This window comes from Rhinolophus hipposideros (assembly GCF_964194185.1).
Source record: "Rhinolophus hipposideros genome assembly, chromosome: 2".
In the NCBI taxonomy this organism is placed as follows: Eukaryota; Metazoa; Chordata; class Mammalia; order Chiroptera; family Rhinolophidae; genus Rhinolophus; species Rhinolophus hipposideros.
The window spans coordinates 98005795-98020893 of NC_138048.1; the positions used below are offsets into that span (position 1 = coordinate 98005795).

At 38.2% G+C, this 15099-nt stretch overlaps 1 protein-coding gene across 8 annotated transcripts in view; it reads right to left on the reverse strand.

The window, feature by feature from the left end:
- Positions 1-15099, reverse strand: part of GRIK1 (glutamate ionotropic receptor kainate type subunit 1) — a 356592-nt gene that overhangs the window by 275661 nt on the left and 65832 nt on the right. The gene's annotated exons all lie outside the window — the stretch shown is intronic.

Genomic DNA, 15099 nt, shown 5'->3' on the forward strand with positions numbered 1-15099 from the left:
CCTCTTTTCTAATCTACTGTTTTTAAGTTCCTTATGAATGAACACTCAAACCTTGCTTACATTCCTTTTAAATGAGCACGAAATTTTGTGTCCTGTCAATTTCTCACAAAGTCATTATCTGTTTGTCTACAAAGTATAAAAGGATGACTGATTCACTCATCTCTCTGAGCTTCATTTCATGATCTGAGCATGACCTCCCATGCACACGTATTAAATGGGTTTTACTCCTGTTAATCTAGTTTTCTGTCAATGTTATTATTTTATTACTACTCCAGCCATAAGAACTAAAGAAGGATAAAGATGGGGGTGGGGGAGAATCTCTGCCTCCCTAACACTGTGAAAGTGACATCCGAACAAAGACCTGGAGAAGGTGAGGCTATGAGCCTTAGGACACTTGGCAGAATAGCTTTTCAGGCAGAGGAAAAAATGCAGAGGTCCAAAAGAGATGACATACCAGAAATAATGAGATACGATAAGAAATGTTAAGTTCTTGGAGTGGGCTAAGGGAGAGGAGAGAAGTAGGAAGTACCTCCAGAGAATAGAGGCATGCATGGAGGTCACGTGAGACCTTCCTTGTAGGTCACTGTCAAGAATGAAGGAATGATTGACAGGCAAGGTCATGTATAAAATAGCTTTTAAAAATGTTTTCTCTTTTATTTCTCTTCAATTGCACTTAGACTCCTGTTCATTGATGGCTCAAGGACCCCAAGAGTGACATCACTCGAGTCAGCATTGACCAGCCATGTCCACATTCCTAATCATTTCTCCCCTCTTCTTTAATCAAACTTAAGCAGTCTAGGAAATCTGTCTTTTAAGATCTTGCTAAGAAACTGACTTGCTGAACTGATGTAGATGTGCAGATGAAGGTATTAATGGTTTAATGATGCTTCACCCAGGGATATTTGCATCTTATGGGAAGGCCTCCAGGAGAATTGATTTTTTTAATTGATTTTTGAATTCAAAAAGTAAATCATTGGCTTGAGAACTGAAGTCACGTTAACAGGCCAGGGAATGAGCTATGTAAGGCACCGTGGGACTTGTCAACTCTTGAACTTTGGTTCTGGATCTAATGTCATAGAGAGTCATGTTGTGTCATTAATTCAACTCATGTGGATTGGTATCTTTATGCCCCTTAGTGCTGGGGAGGCAGTGGTATGAAAGATATGTTCCAGCCCTCGCCAAGCTATTTTCTTATACAGTGAAAGAGACACAAAATAAAATAGTAAAATAAAAATGTATATTATCAGTTATTGCTAGACACTACTAACAATCATAATACAGGAATATACTAGATAGTTTGTCTGCAACTTCAGATGGCCAGCCAAGAAAAACTTCTATAAGAGGTGCTATTTAAGCTGAGATCTGAATAACAAAAAGGAGCAGGAGGAAGTTTTCCAGCAGAAGAAATAACTAGATCAAAGGTAGCAATAAGCTTGACATAAGAAAGAAGGCAAAGTAAAAGGCAAAGTAAATTATGTAGTCAGTAGAAAGAAGGCAAAGTAAATTATGTAGTCAGTAGAAAGATACAGTCAGAAAAGTGGGCAGAGGCCAGGCAGCCAGTAGTCCATGATAAGGTGTTTTTTTTGTTTATTTTTTTTGTTTTTTTTTCCCCTCTGTAATGGGTACCTAAAAGAGGGTCTTAAGAAAGGACATGAGATCCTCTCAATTTGTGTTCTCAAAAGATCATGAGTAGGGTTTGAGGATAGATGGCCAGGGGAACAGGCATAGGAAAGTCTTGAAACTGAGACCAGTAAGAGATAATGGTGGTAGTCAAGGTAAATAGAAATGGATAGATTGGGGATAATTTTTGGAGACAGAGTCAATAAGGATTTCTGATGGGTTAGATGTGAGGGTTGAAGACCAGAAAAGAATCAAGAGCAGCTCCTAAAGTTTCGTCTTGAGCCACTGAGTGGTTTGGGATACACTTAGTAAAGCATAGAAGGGGAAGAGGAAACACATTTGGTGAGAAAATGAAGAGTTAAATTTTGTAAATGTTAAGTTTTCCGTGATTAAGAATTCAATCTTGGAAATGATTCATAGATGGACCTTGAGTAGAGATGTCAAGTTGGCCATTGGATGCACAAGTCTAGAATTCTCGAGAGAGGTCATGTCTGAGCTGCAGAATGAAAGCTAGCAGCAGAGATTGGGGTTTCATATCATGGGACTGAGAAAGTCACTCAGAGAGACTGTACAGCTGGAGATGACAAGAAGTCCTCATGCCCCTTCCTGGTCTACAGCCAGAGATCATATGCAAGCAAAGAAGATGAGCCAACAAAAGAGACTGAGAAGTGCAGGTACTAATTTAGGAGGACAGTTATTAACACGCAGTGTCAAAGAATCCAAGGGTGTGGAGTGGCCAAGGATGTTGAAAACTTTTGTGACTCAAGGGAAATAAGAACAGAGAAGTGGTATTTGATACAACCACATGGCAGTTACCTCTTAAAAGCATACAATTACCCTTGTGTGTTGTAAACACACAACGGATGCTTATGAATTAAAGAGCCACACAAAAAATAAGAGCTGATCATACTAATGTATTTTTGCTGGGTTGAACATCATTCACTCTAAAAATCATTCTATTCTAAAATCCCTTTCCTAAGTGCCAGACACTCTTTAAGCACTGGTAATACAGAAGTAGAAAACACAGACATACTATGATGCTTACTCCACTAGAACTTATATTCTGGTGAAGAAAGTTAGATAACAATCAAGTGACTAATACATAATTTATTTTCATATATTGTTCAATGCTATGATGAAGAAAAGTAGGGTAATGGAATGCAGAGTTCCTGAAAGAGAGGAGTAGCTTACAGGAATCTCAGAAGAATAGAGGTTTGAAGAATTGGGCAGTACGTAACATTGTCAGGAGTATTTTAGGCAGAATGAACACAAAGTTTAAGGGCTGAGGTTGGAATGAATTTGTTGTGCTCAGGAATTGCCAGGTGGATGGCACAGAGAAATAAGGGGGAGAGTACTAGGAGATGAAGTGAGAGAGCTCAGGGGGGCACAGGTCATGTAGAACCATGGGAAAGTCTTTGAATATTTATCATTTAACATATAGTTAGAAGTCATCAGGGGGTGTAAGCCTGGGGTGGGTATTTGTGTATAATCTTGTTTCAGTGTCAGAAATATAACACTAGAGTTGGTGTAGATAATGGATTATAGGAGTGAGCAGCGATGTGAAAGCAGAAAGATAAGTTAGAATGCTACTGTAGGCAAAGAAAAAAAAAGATGGTGGCTTAAAATAAATAGGGTGATAGAAATGAGTAAAGTGGTAAATGGCAGCAGAGCTGGGACTCCCACAGTGCTCCTGTCTGACTTCAAAAATATGTTCTTTCCCATTATTCCACAATGCTTTCTCAAGCCCAGCGATCCATCAAATTTTGGCGATAATTCAGGCATCAGTTCTGTAGATGCATGCCAAGTCACCAAGAAATTTTTCTTAGAATGATACATAAATGTGACAAGCTTGGCATTTGTATAAGGAGTTTACATCAGACCTATCTGGGAAATAGCAATGAAAACAGTGAGGTAAAACACAAATAGGAACAACTTAAGGATGTAGGTAGGCATTTATGAGACCTTTTTGTTAGATGTTGGCTATTTCCAGGAGACTTCTATCACAATAATTTATTTGTTGTTATTAAGAGGATACATTTTACAGTGAAAAGTTAAAACAAAGAACTGAGCAAATGTTTATAGTAAAATGATAATAAATTGGCTATTTTAATTATAAATTAACAAATAACTCCTACAATTATATACCCTGTTTCCCCAAAAATAAAACCTAGCTGGACCATCAGCTCTAATGCGTCTTTTGGAGCATAAATTAATATAAGACCCCTTATATTTTTGCTCCAAAAGACGCATTAGAGCTGATGGTACAGGGACCATATATTTACAGTACAGGGACCCTGTACTGTAAATATAGTTTAAGTTAAAACGTTAGATTGTGAGTCTAATAATAGAATATAAAACTTCTTATTTACCAAGAAGAAAGCAAGAACTGCTAACTCATGCCCCCAGACCTGACAGTACGGATTTCTTACACTTTTAAAGGATGGTAGTTATCCATTGGCCTTAGGAGTCAAAAAATTGGTGCAACTCCAAGTAAAAGTAATAAACCTATTCACCCCCTCAATCTTAATTTCCCTGTTAATTTTAACAACCCCAATTATCACGGCCACCCTTAACCTCCACCTACCCATATTATGTGAAAACAACCATTGTCTGAGCCTTTCTAATCAGCCTCATTCCAACAACAATATTCGTCAGGACAGGAAGTAATCCTAATAAATTGACACTGAGTATCTATCCAAACTCTAAAAAATCTCAATAAGCTTCAAACTAGACTACTCCTCCATGATTTTTATACCCATAGCACTATTCGTCACATGATCAATTATAGAATTCTCCCTATGATATATGCATCTAGACCCCTGCATCGATCGGTTCTTTAAATATCTCCTCATACTCCTCATTACAATGCTTATCCTAGTAACCGCCAATAACTTCTTCCAACTCTTCATTGGATGAGAAAGCGTGGGTATTATATCATATCTTCTCATAGGGGGTGATGATATGGACGAGCAGACGCCAACATTGCAGCCCTGCAAGCTATCTTATATAACTGAATCGGAGACGTTGGTTTTTCTACTGGCCATAGCCTGATTCCTTTTCAACACTAACACATGAGGCCTACAACAAATCTCACTCAACCTAGACAACACCAACCTCCCCCTGGCTGGACTCGTCGTCGCCGCAACAGGAAAATCAGCTCAATTTGGCCTCCACCCATGACTACCATCAGCTTTAGAAGGCCCAACCCCTGTCTCAGCCCTACTCCACTCCAGCACAATAGTTGTAGCAGAGGTGTGGTGTTCCTACTCAGCCAATTCTACCCACTAATCAAAAACAACAAAACCATTCAATCCGTAGTATTATGCCTGGGAGCTATCACCACCCTCTTCACAGCAATCTGTGCCCTCATCCAAAACGACATCAAAAAGATTGTAGGTTTCTCAACCTCCAGCCAACTAGGCCTGATAATAATAACAATTAGCTTAACCAATCCCATCTAGCATTCCTCCACATGTGCACTCATGTATTCTTCAATATTCTTCATATTGTTCCTATGCTCTGGCTCCATTATCCACAGCCTAGGAGATGAACAAGACACTCAAAAAACGGGAGGCTTATATAATACCCTTCTCTTCACTACCACTGCCCCAACTGTAGGCAGCCTAGTACTCACAGGAATACCTTTCCTAACAGGATTCTACTCCAAAGACCTCATTATTGAATCAGCCAACACATCATATCCAACGCCTGAGCCCTTCTAATCACCCTGGCCTCCACCTCCCTAACAGCTGTGTACAGCACCCGAATCATTTTCTTCGCACTCCTAGGCCAACCTTGATTTCCTACACTCATTTTAATCAATGAGAACAACCCCTACCTAATAAATTCCATCAAACGCCTCCTAATCGGAAGCATTCTTGCTGGTTTCTTCATTACTAACACCATCCCTACCATAACTGTGCCTCAAATAACTATACCCTGGTACCTAAAAATCACTGCCCTAGCCGTAACTGTGCGGGGCTTCACCATTGCCCTAGACCTAAGCTCAGCAACACAAAATATAAAATTCAAACACCCCTCAGCCCCATTCAAATTCTCCAGCCTACTCGGCTATTTCCCAACCGTAATACACCATTCCATGCCTCTAATAAACCTATCTCTCAGCCAAAAAACAGCCTCCCTATTACTAGACCTGACCTGAATAGAAAATGCCCTGCCCAAATCAATCTCTCTGCTCCAAATAAAAATCTCCACCCTAGTATCAAGCCAAAAAAGCCAAATCAAACTGTATTTCCTCTCCTTCCTCCTAACACTAATCCTAAGCCTAATCATGCTTAGCCTCCATGAGTAACCTCTAGAACAACAACCACCCCAACAAGCAAAGACCACCCAGTAACAACCACCAGCCAAACCCCATAGCTATATAAAGCAGCTACACCCATTAACTCCTTACTGAACACCCCGGAATCTTCAATACTCTAAATAACCCAGTCCCCCATACCATTTAACTCAAGCACACGTTTCAACTCCTCACTATTTAATACACATAAAATCAACATAACTTCAAAAACCAAACCAGAAATAAAAGCCCCCAATACAACCTTATTAGAAACCCATACCTCAGGGTACTGCTCCGTAGCCATGGCAGTGGTATAACGAAACACCACCAACATTCCCCCTGAATAAATCAAAAACACCATTAACCCTAAAAAAGACCTGCCAAAACTTATTACAATACCACACCCAACCCCGCCACTCACAATCTACCCAACCCCTCCATAAATAGGCGACGGCTTAGAAGAAAACCCAACAAAACTAACAACAAAAATCGTACTTAAAATAAATATAATATATGTCATCATTATTCTCACATCGAATCTAACCACGACCAATGACATGAAAAATCAACGTTGTATTTCAACTATAAGAACAGCAATGACCATCAGCTCTAATGCGTCTTTTGGAGTAAAAATATAAGGGATCTTTAATGCATCAAAAGATGCATTAAAGCTAATGGTCTGATTAGGTCTTATTTTTTGGGAAACACGGTATTGTAATGTATTTCTTTTCTTTGACTCTAACCTGGCCACTTGTAAATCTAAGATTTGAGTCATTGTGTCAAAATTCTAACCCCAGTTCCAAATTGCTAAATGTCCATCATCCCCTAGTGTCCTGTGAAAATGAAATTTAAATTCTCAGAGAAAATAAAGGCAACAGAATAACTACCCCTCTGCCCCCCCTAACAGGCAGAAGTAGAGAATCACCCCCCATCACACACACACACACACACACACACACACACACACACACTCCACCAGAAAAGGCCACGTTTTTCAACAATGACATCTTTTGTCCTGACATTCTGCACGTGCTCCTTCTCTGCCACATCTCTTTCATGGCAGCACCTCCCATGTCAGTATCTCCTGTTGTGTTCCTGGAGCTTTTTTCTTTTTTAATGAAAGTTTATTTGGTTGACAATTGTTAGTAAAATTACATAGGTTTCAGGTGTACAATTTCTGTATTACATATATATATATATATATATATAATCACATTGTGTGTTCACCACCCAGAGTCAGTTCTCCTTCCACCACCTTATATTTGATCCCTTTTACCCTCATCTACCACCCCACTCCCCCACAATCCTCTGGTAACCACTAAACTATTGTCTATGTCTATGAGGTTTTGTCCCTTCATTTATTTGTCTTGTTCCTTTATTGTTTTCATTTTTATATACCACATGTCAGTGAAACCATATGGGTCTTGACTTTTTCTATCTGACTTATTTCAGTTAGCATAACAATCTCAAGATCCATCCATGTTGTCTCAAATAGCACTATTTCATCTTATGACAGAAAAGTATTCCATTGTGTGTATATGCAACAACTTCTTTATCCAATCATCTATCAAAGGACACTTTTGTTTCCATGTCATGGCCACTGTAAATAAAGCTGCAATGAACATCGGAGCACATATATCTTTACAGATCAATGTTTTCAGATTTTTTTGGTAGATACCGAAGAGAGGGATTGCTGCATCATTAATCATCAGAGAAATGCAAATAAAAACCACAATGAGATATCAATTCACACCAGTTAGAATAGCTATCATCGTCAAGACAAATAATAGCAAGTGTTGGAGAGGCTGTGGAGAAAAAGGAACCCTCATACACTGTTGGTGGGAAGGCAGATTGGTGCAGCCACTATGGAAGGCAGTGTGCAGATTCCTCAAAAAATTAAAAATACAATTGCTGTATGATGCAGCAATTCCACTCTTGAGTATCTATCCTGGAGCTTTTAATAGTAGCACTTAGCAGTTGTATCTATCACCTCTGGTTCCTGTAAAAGTGACTTCTCAGGGGTTGTTCCTGTGGGGTCCCAAATGTTTCTTATTTTCTCTTGCTGCTCAAAATATACCCAGGTCTTTCAGTGGTGGTGGAATTGCTCAGTTCTGAAATAACAGGTCAGTTCATAGCAATGCCCTTCAGAACAGCTACAGGAAAGTCTTTCAATGAACTTTTTGTTCATTGTTTGTTTGTTTGTTTTAGATTCAGGTGTACAAAACAATGTAATTGACATGTATACCCCTCACAAAGTGATAATCCCCGTCCCCCAATCTACTACCTCTTTAGCATCGGATATAGCTGTTACAGTTCCACTGACGCTATTCCTTATGCTGTACTCCACATCCTGTGACTATATATATATATATATATATATATATATATATATATATATATACATATATGTATACATATATATGACTATACATATATAATTATAGTTGACATTCATTATTATTCAGCTTCAGGTATACACTGCAGTGATCAGGCACCTATACCATCCATAAAGTGGTCTCCCTAATAAGACAAGTGTCCATTAAATGCTCAACAAAATCTTTACAACATTATTGATTATATTACCCAAACTGTCTTTCGTATCCCCGTGGCAATTTTGTGGTTACTGATTGTACTTTCTAATCCCCTCACCTTCGCCCTCATCCCATCTCCTCCCATGTAACAACACTGAGTTTTTTCTCTGTATCTCTGAGACTGCTTCTGATTAGATTTTTCATTTATTCTATTCTTTAGATTCCACATATAAGAGAGATCATATGATATTTGTCTTTCTCTGTCTGACTTATTTCACTTAATATATTGTTCCCTAGGTATATCCAAATCTTACATATGGTAAGATTTCATTCTTCTTTATGGCCGAGTAATACTCTATTATATAAATGTACCACAGTTTCTTAATCCAGTCATCTACCAATGGGCATTTCTGTTGTTCCCATGTCTTGGCTATTGTGAATAGCTCTGCAATAAACATAGGGGTGGATAAATTTTTTTGGTTTAGTGCTTTGGATTTCTCTGGATAGATACCTAAGAGTGGAATGCTGTGTCATAAGGTAGTTCCATTTCCAGTTTTTTGAGAAACCTCCATACTGATTTCCATCATGGCTGCACCAATCTGCCATCAGTGCACGAGGGATCCCTTTTCTCCACATCCTCTCCAGCCCTTGTTGTTTGTTGATTTATTGATGCTAGCCATTCTGACCAGAGTGAGGTGGTATCTCATTGTGGTTTTTATTTGCATTTCTGTAATGATTAATGAGGTTGGGCATTTTTTCATATGTCTGTTGTCCATCTGTATGTCCTCTTTAGAAAAATGTCTTTTCATGTCCCCTGCCCATTTTTAAATTAGGTTGTTTGTTTTTTTGGTCTTGAGTTGAATGAGTTTTTTTTTTTTTTTTTTTTTTTTTTTTTTACAAATTTTGGATATTAACCCTTTATCAGATGTATTATTGAAAAATATCTCCTCCCATTCAGTAGAATGCCATTTTTATTGAAGGTTTCCTTTGCTGTGAAAAAGCTTTTTAGTTTGATGTAATCCCGTGTGTTTATTTTTTCTCTTACTTCCCTGGCCTGAGGGGATATATCACTAAAAATATTACTAAGGGTAATGTCTGCAAATTTTCTTCCTGTATTTTTTTCTATGAGTTTTATGGTTTCAGATCTTACATTTAAGTCTTTAATCCATTTTGAATTTATTCTTGTATCTGGTGTAAGAAGGTGGTCCAGCTTGTTTAAGGGACCACAGAGCTGCAGCCATGGAGAAGCAGCCAGTTTCATGAGACACCACATCATGCCAAGTCATCCCTGTAACTCTGCTCAGAGGTAGAGACTGACCCATGGTTGCTGCAAAATCTCATTCTTTTTAAGGAAAATTTACTTCTATAGAAAAGTTCTTGATTCCATCCTGGTAATATCAGAACTCCTATAATCAAGGGACCAATCCCACAACTTTTTCTGTGCATAACTCCCTATGGGATCAAGGGGTGCTAGTTAGGCTTAGGCAATTCCAAACTTGCTCAAGAGAGTGATAGAAACTAAATCCTACAAAGGGTTCAAGAATCATGTTAGTTGCAGGAATATGTTACACATCACTTGTGGTCTCACTGCCCTCTTCTAGTCTGAAGGGCTATTAGTGAAAAGATAAGTGGCTTCTATGGAAGTGTTGAATATAGAAGACACTCTTTTCTACTTACACTATGAACATGGAATGGAGATCTTCCTTCAAGTCCAACAATAATGCTTCTTGGATAGCTGACATCAATGGCAAGACTTGCGACTGCCATTGTCAGCACTGTGGGGGCATCATCTGAGGGCCCAATTCTCTGATGACACTACATTCTTATCTCACAAGGCCGAAGAGTGCTCTTTTATGATGTTTTGGAATTTGTCACCAGACAGATCAGAGGTTGAATTCTGCTTCTGCTCTTTTCTAACTGGAAGAGCTCAGGCAGATATTGTAACTTCTGAATGTCTCAGTTCTATTTTATAAAATGGGGCAATAATGATGTATAACCCAGGGCGTTGATGTGAGAAGTAAATGAGGTACCATTTATAAAACACCCATTGTTCATCCTGGCACACAGAGTGTATTTGATAAATAGCAGTGATTATTGTATATGTCTCTTCACTCACAAAGGGAGAAAGTGAGATCATAAAGGAAACTCAGTGGATGTCTCATAAAGGCATGTTGTCAATCAGAGAGTAACGATAGATAACTTGGAATATTTGCTCTGCACCAGAGTTTGTTAAGAGACCAATAGCACACAAGTGAGGTATGGTGGTGTCTGAATGACTTTTCCAGTCAGTGGAGAGACTTCAGGGAAAATAAGAGGCTGTTCACTCTAAGTTCTTTGACTTCTGGAAAACTCCCAGCTGCAGATTGAGAGTCTTGGGCAGAAGTACAGGCTGCCATTGTCTCTACCGACCTGAGGAAGCAACAGTTCACTTGGATCTTCTCTTGCTATCTTTTGGCTCTAAGCAAAGGAGGAGAAAGCCCACCTGCAGGGTTGGAGCAGAGTCAAGAAGACCAAAAGCCTGGGAACTCATATGCCCCGCTCACCAGCTCTACTCCCATCTTTGACCTACTATCCTTTCATCTGAGCTCCCCTCTGGAATGACTCAAATGACAAGGGACAAATTATGTCAACAAATGTGTCAAAGACACTGTGTCCAACACCAGGTCGTACCCATGGCCTTTGGTAGTAAACTCACTCCTTGACAGAACCTTTGATGTGTCCAGGTGGATTGTGGCCTAAGTAGAAGAGAGAAATTTTGAAGGCTTATACAAAAGAAAAAAAAAAGAAAAGAAAATATTGATTTTCAACATGATTACATATTGAAAACAATAATATTTTGGATATATAGGGTTAGGAAAACATATAATAAAATTAATTTCACTTCTTTCTTTTTACTTCTTTCACGGTGCCTACTAGAAAAAATAAAATTACATATATGACTCACTTTTGGGGTTCACACTGTATTGGACAATGCTGCTTCAGACCCCAAGTGCTTATTTTATAGCACAGGATCAGTGAGGTGATATCTGGAATCATATATGGTGTTTTGAAAAGTTCTGTCAGGCTAGATGACCACTTCATGTATGTTATACACTTTAATTAAGTTATTGCTTCAGCTATTTTCATGATTATTTTTAGTTTGTATGTATACATGTGTTCTGTTGTACTTAAAATTATTATGGTTTTGTTGAGAAGCAGCATGTGAGATGCCATCCACTTACATCTAATAACAAGTTACAAGTTCAGACACTTATATTAAAATTCATATTTATGCTTTATCTTTTATTCATAATTTTGAACACATTACTGAATTCTAATTGAAATTTTTATTGAGATAATTATAGGTTCACATGCAGTTGTAAGAAATAATACACAGATCACTTGCACATTTTGTGCAGTTCCTCACAATGATAACATTTTGCAAAACTACAGTATAATTCTACAACCAGAATGTTGACATTGATACATTATACCAACCTCATTCAAATTTCCCCAGTTTGCACGTATGTGTGTGCGTGTGTGTTAAATTCTTTACAATCTCATCACTTGTGTAGGTTGTGTATCTACTATGACGGTCAAGCAGAATACTTCCATCACCACAAGGGTCCCTCGTCTTGTTCTTTTATAACCACACTAACCTCTCTCCTACCCCTTCCACTCCCTTCCCTATCTCTAATTAGAGTAATTTATCTCACTCTGCTTTCCTTTGTCAAATTGTTTTATCTCCTTTAAGGCCTGTTCCTTCCCATATAAATTTTAAAATAAACTTGGCTATGCATAAAAATAAAAACCTTGCTAAGATTTTAATAGTCTTAGCGTGAAACCTATAGATCAATTTAGAAAGGATTGACATCTAGGGTTTGTCCCAGCTACCCAAAGTCATTAGTCATGGAGTGTGGGTAGCCTGGCTTATCCCTCTACAATCTTGTTCATTTAAGATGACATCAGCTGGACATCAAATCACCTTTGTACGGGTTCTTGTGTTTACTGTAAGAAACAAAGAACTGACTGTTGGAGAGGTGGCAATACGCAAACAATCAGGGAATATAAGTCTTACAGTTTTAAGGAACTCCTTGTTTGTAAAGACAGATGAGTCAAATGTCCCCTAGGCAGAGTATTTATATTTATGATACAACTACTCAGGGTCTTGAATTGAAGATTTAAGTGTTATACTATCTAGAGTGCAACAAAGTAGCCAGCAGGTGAATTTTTTCTATGAAAACATAGACTTTAACATTTAGTCTGCTGTCATTATTCCAATGACAATGGACAACTATAAAAAGATATATTTTTCCAGTGATGGAGGACAATGGTATATAGGTCAGACAATTAAGTTTGCAACCTCATCCTAGAAAGTGCTACATACCTCATTGCTGAATATCACTACGGTCACCTTTGAAGTACTCCCCTTGGGAAGCTATGCGCCGACACCAGCACCTAGTCCACCCTTCAAAGCAATTTTGGAACTCTTTTTCTGGAATGGCCATCAGAGCTGTTGTCATATTACCCTTGATGTCCTAAATGTCATTAAAATATATTCCTTTCAATATTTCATTTTTCTTTGGGTAGAGAAAAAAGTCACTGGGGGCCAGACCAAGTGAGCAGGGAGGGTGTTCCGATACAGTTATTTGTTTACTGGCTAAAAACTCCCTCACAGACAGTGCCGTGTGAGCTGTTGCATTGTCGTGATACAAGAGCCATGAACTGTTGGCGAAAATATCAGGTTGTCTAACTTTTGCACACAGCCTTTTCAGCACTTCCGAATAGTAAACTTGGTTAACTGTCCACTTGGTACAAATTCATGATAAATAATCCCGCTGATATCAAAAAAGGTTAGCAACACCATTTTGACTCTTGATTTGGATTGACGGAATATTTTTGGTCATGGAGAATTGGCTGACTTCCATTGTTCATTTTGACTCTTAGTTTCGGAGTTGTATTGGTACACCCATGTTTCATCACCAGTGATAACATGGCCCAAAACATCATCTTGCCTTTCCAAAAGATCTTGGCAAACTTTGATTCTCCTTTGCTTTTGTTCATTGGTGAGCTCCTTCAGGACCATCTTTGCACACACCTTTCTCATGCCAAGATTTTGAGTTAAGATTTTCTTAATTGTTTCTCTAGCAATGTTTACCTGGTTTGCTATGCTTCTCGTAGTCAGCCAATGATTTTGACACACAATTCGACAAATCTTTGCAATGTTTTCATCAGTCCTGCTCATTACCGGCCACTCTGACCTCTCTTCATCAGTGACCCATTCTCTCCCCTCAGGAAAACATTTAATCCATTTGTACACTGCCATTTCCTTCATGGCATTATCCCCATAAACTTGGACTAATGTGTCCACTCTTGTCAAGTTTAACAAGAAACTTAATGTTTGTTTGTTGCTCTAATTCAAGCTCAGATATTCTCATGATGGCACACAAAAAAATGCAGCAACAATAATGAATGCTAGTCAGCAAAACTAGCCACATGTTGAAATGAACACAGCTGTGAGACATTGATATACTAAGGTTGTGAAACCTTACTGAGCTGTTTGTACAGTGCTGCCAATGTAAGCGCATGGTGGCAGGTTCTTGAATGTAATTGTCAGACCGTGTGTGTGTGTGTGTGTGTCACATATTGGACCATAAAATTATTTTGTCATTGCTTTTGTAAGTCATATCCTGAGACTTTAACACCTGAACATCATATATAATGATTTCCACATATTATTAACTTGCATATGCATTGATTGGGGAGGTTTTATAAAAATGCTGATATTGTAGCTCAGTTGATAGAAATTCTGATTCAGTAAGTCTGAGATGAAAGTCCAAAACCACAGATCATGTTTCACTAGCACCCCAAAAACTGTTTGTGTAAGGTTGCCCAGAATTGTCCAGAAGTTTACAAAATCAGTTTGTGCTTTATGAGATACACAGATAAACAAACACTGTAAGCTTATGGTATGAAAGAGAAGTTTCCTATCTACCCTCCAGCCTCCTAGATTCTAATCCCTAGTGCATCTCCTTTTAACTGCTAGATATCTCATTTGACAGTTACACATATTTCTAAATATTATGTTTACACTACTATGTCTTGATTTTTTTCTGTGACATTTTGAATTATGAAAAAGGAGGAAATAGCTCACTTAGAAACCACTGACATATTTTTGTCTTGTACCCATCACTCTTCTAATGCTGTATAATCACAAATTTTAAAAAAGGAGAAGTCAATGTTTTCACTATTATACTTATTTAAATACTGCTCACCACTTAGGTATATAATGAACTACTTCACTTCTCACACAGCACTTTGTTCTTCAGGTAATGATGTTTTTTCCATTTGTTTAGTTTTGTATAGAGAACTATCACATATTCTTCCTGTCTCTGTCACAGAATTGCACAATCTTTCTCAACAAGGTCAAGTACATGAAGTAATCTATTAGTTCTGGTTCCCCCCACCCCTTGGAAATACTGTGCAGATATCCTTTCATCCTCCTGTTCCAATATGAGGGAATTGTTTTCTAGGTCCGCTTTATAATAGAGGCATCCCCCAATATTATTTCTAAGATTGTCTTCACCACTCTTTTTTATTTGGAACCCTCCCTCATTTTGGTAAAGATTAGTCAACAGAAGTATTCTAAGACAGTGCATCTGAGGTACA